The sequence below is a fragment of the Urocitellus parryii genome, chromosome X, assembly GCF_045843805.1.
Source record: "Urocitellus parryii isolate mUroPar1 chromosome X, mUroPar1.hap1, whole genome shotgun sequence".
In the NCBI taxonomy this organism is placed as follows: domain Eukaryota; kingdom Metazoa; phylum Chordata; class Mammalia; order Rodentia; family Sciuridae; genus Urocitellus; species Urocitellus parryii.
Genome location: NC_135547.1, coordinates 35751972 through 35760876, shown reverse-complemented (window position 1 = coordinate 35760876; position 8905 = coordinate 35751972).

Here is an 8905-nt window from a genome sequence, read left to right as displayed (position 1 = left end):
AGTTCATTGTCCTTAAAGCAGATTAAAATTGGGTTGGAAGCCAAGAGCATTCCAATAATAATAATAATATTAACAATGATAAGCCATGAATAATGTTCCAATAATTGGTAAATGTGCTAGGAATGTGGACTTAAGAAATTTAGACGTAAGGATACATGTTTACACTGTTTTAGTAAAGAATGGCTTTATGGGATTGTAAACATTTGCTGAGTTTTGAGTAAGAGGTACAAGTCAGATAATCCATTGAAATAACAAAGCCTTGACTCATTAAGAGGTGGTACAAGTACATCCTAGGTGAATTCAAGACTTCATCACAACTGACTGAATCACAAACATACTGCAGTTAAGGACACCAAAGCCAGTACATGCTGCTCTAGCATTCTCCAGATTTCATGGAGGTGCCTGTACCTTAAAGATTCTCCAGGCCTTCTCAGCCAATAATAATGTTGAAGTAACAATTATAAACCATATTATAAGTTTATGACCTCAGTTACCCATGCAGGACCTCCAAGTCTCTTAAAATAGCTATTCAAACTGGAGTGTCTCTACACATGCTCATAGGAATGCTTTTATATTTCTGCTCTTCTGTTTCAACCATGTCCAATAAAAAACCTTTGAATGTGGTACCTAGTAACAGTGTATTTTTCCCAAATTCATTGTATGAATGTCAGGGGTCTATCTCCCAATTCTTTCCCAGCAGCAAACCCGTAAGGATGCCAAGATGATACACTTTCATTTGGAATTGTAAATAAGTCATATTCCTTGCAGAAACTGGAAAATGTACTTCCTTCTGATATGTTTTATGCTTTGTCATCAAGGTCCTGAAGTAGTGCTTTCAATTTCCCATATTTCAAAGAGCTGCTGCTTGTTAGGGTCTGTAAACAAGACAGGATGGCACCTGGCATTTTGCCAGAGGGAGTGGTTTGTGAAGTAACGCCAGCGAGCCATTAAGTGTGGAGATTCCTTATTGGTTGACTGATGTATCTAGTTTATGTTAATTAAGATAAGCTGTGTGGAATGTATATATACCGCTCCTGTCCTACAATAAACGGCTCCCACTCCTGCTATATCAATCTACACAAGTTCCTCGTCATCCCCCGGTTATTTTGCTGCATGCTTAAAACCTGCTTCTGTACGTACATTAATTTGTATGGTGTATTAATCCATTCAGTAAATGAAAGCCAAGAACATAGTCAAAGATATATGGAATAGGGGGAAACCTGAGCTGAGGATGAATAGGAATTCATACAATTACAAACAGCAGGGAGACATGAAATATTGCGATGACTTCTGGGATAATTATATAGTTCTATTAATGAGTGTATGGGATTATGGGGCTTTGGTGGAATGTCAAGAGGTGAAACTGGAGATTTTCACAAAGCTTTGGTCATAAAGCAGCATAAAACTTGTATTTTATTAAGAATGAGAAAAAAAATACCTGAAGAGTTGTGATCAGAACATAAGATAAACAATCAGCATTTTATTCTTTTTTTTTAAAGCCAGCAGTGGAGTAGAAAGTACCATTGGTAAAGAGTGGATTTGGCAGTGGGTACACTAGGTAAAAGGTTATTGTCCATGATTAAAGAAGAAATGATAGTGCATTAAATAAGAGATTGGCAAGGGAAAAGTTAAAGACTAACATAAAAAAATAAGAAAATAGAATCAACAGGTTTGCAGTCTGTTGATATGAGGAGCTATAGAGAAAATGCTATTTTTATTTACCAATTCAGGAATTCAGGGGGAGCTGCAACTACAGCATAATGTGATGAGGGAGTAAAAGAAATGGATTTGAGTTACAAGTGAAAGAAACATTTCTGTGAGATTGTGCTGGAGCTAAACGTGTGTGTGGAGGGGGGTAAAATCTGAAGTCATTATCATATAAGAGGTAGCTTAAACACATAAGAAGAGATGAAATTCTTCTAGAGCATGTGGAAAATACTGTTTTGAATGTCTAATCTTCACAGAACTTACATTAGAAATGCCTAGGTTAGCTGAATACAGTGGTATACACCTGTAATCCCAGTGACTAAGGAAGCAAGAGGATTTTAAGTTCAAGGCCAGTCTCATCAACTTAGCAAAACTCTGTCTCAAAATAAAAATAAAATGGGCTAGGTATGTAGTTCAATGGTAGAGTGACCCTGAGTTCAGTCTCCAGTGCTGAAATAAAATAAAATAAAATAAAAAAACTAGGGTGTTTCATGGGTGTTTCATAAAAGTGCTCCAGTCCTGACATACCACATTAAAATCTTTGGGGATAAACCATGAATTTCTGTATTTTAGAACAAGGACTTTTTAGCACATTAAATATTTGTTATTTTAAGAAGTGAAGATAATCAGGGATAGAAGTATGGTGTAGAACCAGCCTCCAAATGGGCCCCCCATAAGCCCTATCCCCTAAGATACATACCTTCATAGAATTGTGCTCCAGATGTGACCACATTTGGTCTATGTTACCAATAAAATTTGACAGAAGAGATGCACATCGTATACCATTTCTCATATTAGGTTATACAAAGGGTAGGCTTCGATTTTAGGGATTCTCTGTGGTCACTGGCTCTGGAAGATGTCATCTTAGGATACTCAGGCAGCCAAAAAAGAGGTCTACATGGTGGGTAACCAAGGTTTATAGCCAACAACCCTTGAAGAATTGAGGCCTGCTCATAAGCACATGAGTCAGCAAATGAGCTTAGTAGAACATCATTCAACATCAGTCGAGACTTCTGATGACTGTATCCCTAGTTGCTATCTATACAACAACATCATGAGACACCCTGAACCCAAATCAGACCACTAAGCCATTCCTAGATTCCTGATGCTCAGAAACCATGAAAAAAATCGCTGTTTTAACCTAGTAAATTTTGGAATGATTTGTTGTGCAGCAATACGTGTGGCAAATGATTCAACAATACTTATTACATGTTTTCTCTCTATGGGCATACTTTTTAAATGGCATGTAAAATAAAGTAACACATGAAATAATAATGTTTGTGACATAGAGGATGAAATTGACTGTTTAAAGTTGATGATGCTTTTTAACGAGGTAAGCTATTGGGTGGTTAGGCCAGACCTAGCTCACACTGGAATGATGTTAACTAGGTAGAGGTATGGGGTGGAAAAAAAGGGTCACCACTCTTTAGTTTCTCTTGTTTATGTGATAGAGTATGTCTCTAACTAGAAAACTATGTGGAGTTGAGGATACCAAAGAAAGAAGAAACCTTAAACGTCTCTTCCCTCATTATATTGATATTGAAATTCTTATTAAACTCACTGATCCTCTTCAGATCTCAAGGGTAACATCAATGTCAGAGATAGTAAAAACACTCAAGAGTCTTTGTGACAGAACATAAAGATCAGAGGAGGGATCTGAATAAAGAACAGCCCCAAGGAGAGGACTGAATTTGTATAATCAAGTTAATGGCCACTAGACCCTGAAATCTCTAGGAAGATATTTGGAGCTTGTTATTCCTCTTAAAATTGTCAGTAAGATTGGCTATCAGTGAGCTTGCCAACTGCCTGTCATTTATCAACTCAATCAGGTTTAAACTCTAACTTTATATCAATGAAATCAATGACCAATAATGTATTTTAAAAATTCAACAGCAGGACTACACTTTCTTGTATGGGAAGGTCAAAATCCTTTAAAGATAATAATAATTTTATTATGAGCAATCATTTTAGCTTATTAAATTACTTTCCAGTGGGAAAAAATGGTTTGAGATCAAACTCTTCACTCTCTAATACACTGATTCATAGACAAGGTCAGAGCAATATTTATTGAAATTACAAATATGATCATTTAACTCTTCAATTTCAGAAAGAAAATCGAAAACATTCATTTCTAAAAAAAAAAAATAAAATGTTTCCATCAATTGGGAGAATGCTGCTGAATTAACCCTATAGATTGCTTGTGATGTTCCTGAAAGTAATTTATTTCAGTTTATCTTTTATTTTTCAATTTTTATTTAAGTAAAATATTAATCTTTCTTTTTTAACTTTAGATATTGCCAGTTAGTGTCTAGCATACATTTATCTTTTTCTTCCATATTTAATTGATATCATATTTTTACTTTCTAAATCTCTCTCTTGGCTAACATGTGGATAAAGCCTGTGTGAACAGGGTTGTTTTAGTTACTTACCACAATGAATTTTGTTCTTAAGTAAAGAAAAATATCAAGCAGCCAATAACAAATAACTTTCAATCTGAGCACATGAGTGGCATTGAATACTATTTAGTTATAATTTTAGACTTTCAGCACTTGATGACAAAGGCAGAGTTGGGACCTGGTTAGACATATGCTATCCAGAAAGACTCCATAGCCTGCTTTGCTTTTTTTGCCTTTCTATCCAATCAGATCATCCTGTCATCTCCCTATTATTTGGGACATAGAAACCCTATTTTGTCTGAAAGTAATATCATGACTAATTCTTTTCAAGGTGTAAATGGATGAGTGTGGCTTAATATGTTAATTCCCACCTAGGACTTCCTAAAGCCCTTATAACTGATATAGAGGATTTAATTCTAATGGTACCAAAACACAGCCTGTGAAAAGAGAAAGAAGATAGATTAATCCCCTCAGTAATAGCTATCAAATCTATTTTTATTGAAGGCTACAACCCCAACAAAAATCTTGTGGAAAGTAACAATAAATGTTGGTGAGTATGTGGGGGAAGAGGTACACTCACACATTGCTAGTTGAACTGCAAATTCAGGCAACCACTCTGGAAAGCAGTATGGAAATTCCTCAGAAAACTTAGAATGAACCACCATTTGGCCCAGTTATCCCACTCCTCAGCATATACCCAAAGGACTTAAAATCAGATACTACAGGGACAAAGCCACATCAATGTTTATAACAGCTCAACTCAACAATAGCTAAACTATAGAACCAACCTGGATGTTCTTCAACAGATGAATAGATAAAGAATACATACACATTGAATATTATTCAATGTGTAGTATACATACACATTGAATATTATTCAGCCATAGAGTAAATGGATGTAAATATTATTCAGCCTTTGCCAGTAAATGGATGGAACTGGAGAGTATCATGCTAAGTGAAATAAGCCAGTACCAAAAAACCAAAGGCCAGATATTCTCTTTGATATGTGGATGCTGACTCACAATAGGCAGGGTGGGGGTTGGAGGTTCACTGGATTGGACAGGGGTAATGGGGGCAATGAAGGGGGGATGGGAATGGGAAAGACAGTAGAATGAATTGGACATAACTTTCCTATGTTCATATATGAATACACAACCAGGGAAACTTCACATCATACAACCAAAAGAATGGGATCCTAATTAAAATAAGTTATGCTCCATGTATGTATGATATGTCAAACTACACTCTATTGTCATGTATATCTAAAAAGAACAAATTTTAAAAATCTTGTGAAAAAATGACAATCACACATAAACAACTTTATTAATTGTAATATAAACTAGTAAGCGAGAAATGTAGCAAGACATAACAGATGGAATGTATTTTTGTATATTCAATAGCACATGTCTGCTCCCACCTGACAGATCAGTATTAATGCATTACCATTTGTTCATTCAAGAGACATATTGTAAGCCATACACAGATTTCATAAGGAAGAGCAGCGGCAGATTGTTGGTTCGAGTAAAGGTTATAGTACTCAGACAAAAACATCCACAATTATGGTGGATTTCACAGTGATAACTATTCTACCAGATATATACTTATTTCTCTTTCAAGTCCATAGTGGGTGAATAGATAAAAGAAAAAAAATCCTTCCATGTCATTGCTCCATAATCTCATAGGGTATCTATCATCTTGCTCACAATATTCAAACTAGCTTTTGAGAAGGATTTTAAAAAATGAAACTCCAAAGAACAATTTGTCTTTCAGGAAGAAAGGGCCTAGTTCTTACACACATTATTATACTTGTGTTCTGTTAATCATATAATTATAACTACATGCAAGACAGGCTGGGAAATATAGATTCTAGCTTCATGTATGGCCATTTGACAAAGAAAAAGGGAAGAGTAGAATTTTTCAGGCATAACTAGAATGGAGTGCTGTTCCACTCTAACAGGCTGAGGTCACTGATGATGCTTTTGTAATTATTCCAAGAAAGAGATGGTAAAATCATTACCAAAGTAATAGACTACTTTTATATTTTATGTATGTTTTACACTCGAATGCTTGGCACATTGAAAAGGGGGAAAATAAGTCTGGTAATTGGAAGAAGAGAATCACACCCACTAAATATATCCCTATTTTCCCACCCTCTATACCAGGGAAGAACACTGTGAACATTCTCTTTGATACAGATATAGCTAATGACAAATGTGGTATTGATGGCCCCTCATAAAACTTTGCACAATATGAGTCTTCATTTTTCCTAATTGCAGAATTCTATAAGAATAATATAGCACCAACCAACCTCAGCAGACACAGTATTGCCAGTGGAACCTTAAAATATGTTTTCACAAATTCCACATGACATTCTTAAGAGCAATCAAGATAGGAAACACTTTTAAATCATGAGCATATGGAAATTAGTTATGATGATCAATATTGAGTTATTTTACAGTATTCTCTTAGGCAAATTTTGTAGGTTTAAGGACCTGTGGAAGAACAAAATTCTGTGATTGGTAACGTAGGTATTGATGCAAGACCCTTAGAATTGGAGACAATCAATATTTAGACCTGCTTAATGGATACAACCAATATTGAAATCTCATGCTAATCACAACTATATTCAATGTGATTCTTATTATTACATTAATGGAAGCTTTTTTTTTTCTTAGTATCTCCAAGGACTCAAAGTTTCTTTACAAACTCAACATATTCATTGCCCTTCCCTGTCTCACATCTTCTCATTAACATGTCCTGCCCCATTCTAATTTAGCCTCTCCAGTCCTTGGCAGGTATGGTTTGCCCTCCCCTAACCCACTTTATACTTACTTTCACAATGGGCTCATTTCTACTCCACCTTTCCCAGCACTGTTCAGACGGTACTTTTTCAACACTATCCTTCCATGTCTCACCTCCGTTTCCTAGTACTCCCTGACACACTGTGTCAGACCATGTCCTGTTTTTTCTACCATATTTTGTTCAGCTCTTCCTTGCTCCAGAAATCTCTACCATGCTGTACCATACCCAACTTTTTCTGAATTTTATTTTTACCAAAAAGTCCTGCTCAATAACTCCTGGCTTTTCACAAACCATCCTTACTCTGTTGAACTTGAACCTACCCTACATTTTCCAATGTGTCCTACCCTTCCCAGAACAGCCTTTTCCTGCCATGCACAAAACTTACTTGCTCTACTGTTGAAGTCTTATCACACTCCTGGTTCCTAACTCATGATAACTTCCGATCAAAGAAACTTTAAGTTCTAATATGTTATTCAAAAGTAAGATATCAATGACTGGAGACACTGCCAGTATCTCAGCACCAGAGAAAATCCCTGAATTTTAAGTTTGTAGTTGTTGAATAACAAAGCTACTTGTTTTATTTCAAGTTTAGAAACTCTCATAAGCACTTTTAAATTTACTCAAGCTTTATATGAACAGCTACACATAGATAGCAAAGAGAAATCTTAACAAGCATTTCAAAAATCACAAGTTACATTAAACTTTGAGTATATAAATTTAAGGTGGGAAAGAAGGGGAAAAACAGAATGAATGTAAGTATACCTGAAATTATGAACAATAGGGATAATATATAAACCATTACTGTCTTCTGTATTAGCCATATTTTATGGCTCTTCAAAAGTAAAGACATTTTAAACAAAATGAAATAAACAATAAGTTAGGAAACATTTTGCTATATAGGTGCTATGTCTTGAATATATCCTCCAAAGTTGGACACTTAACGCTATAGTGTTGAGGAGAGACCTTTAAGAGGTGACTAGATAATAAGGACTTTGCCTTTATGCATGCATGAATGTCATTATCATGAGAGTGAATGTGTTATAAAGGTGAATCCATCCCCCTCTTGCTCACTCTCACATGTGCCTTCTTGTTCATGTGATGTCTTCCACCATGTTATAATGCAGCAAGAAGGCCCTCACCAGAGGTGGCCCCTTGATCTTGGACTTTATGTTTTTTATAAATTACTCAATCTTGTATATTCATTTATACTATTGCACAGGGACTAAGATGCAGAGGAAGCACAAACAATTTCCTTCTAGGAGGAGCAGCATAATGTGGTGGAATCATAGTGTAATAAAACAAAATAATGTGGCGGAATCATAGTGTAATAAAACAGACTGTATCCCACTTCTACCACATGAGCCATAGATACACTTCATGAAATTAGGCATTCTCTCTGTCCTGTGCTGACCCATTTATAAAATTAGCCAAATAGTATCATTTATCCTATAGGATTATTGTTGACAATTAATATTAAAGACTTATTACAATGCCTTGCCCATAGTAAGTCTGTAATTAACATTGACTATTGCTTTCATTGTTGTTGATGTGATCCTACACATTAATATTAAAAAAAGCAGATCATACAGAAAAACAAAACAGTAGATTTCATGAACATAAAATTCAGAGAAAATAAAATCATATGGGTAATAAGCATACAAGAGATGTTAAACTACACAACATGCAAAGAAAAATATGAAATATCTATCATAAACTTTGAGGATGTTGTAAATACATAGATATTCCTACATATTGTGTTAGTCTAGTTCCTTCAAGAAGCAACGACTAAGATATTGTTATTCACACAGGGGATTTATTAGGAGAAATGCCCGTGAAGGTAACTGGGAAGACAGCTGGAGGAATCTGGGTAAACTGACAGATTCCGATGAAGGATTGATTCTGAGTGGAAAAGAAAGGTAAAGAAGGAAGAATTAAAGGTTGGGCAAAAGCATTCCAGACTGAACTGTGGTTTAAGACACTTCTCCAGGGTCACTGGGGTG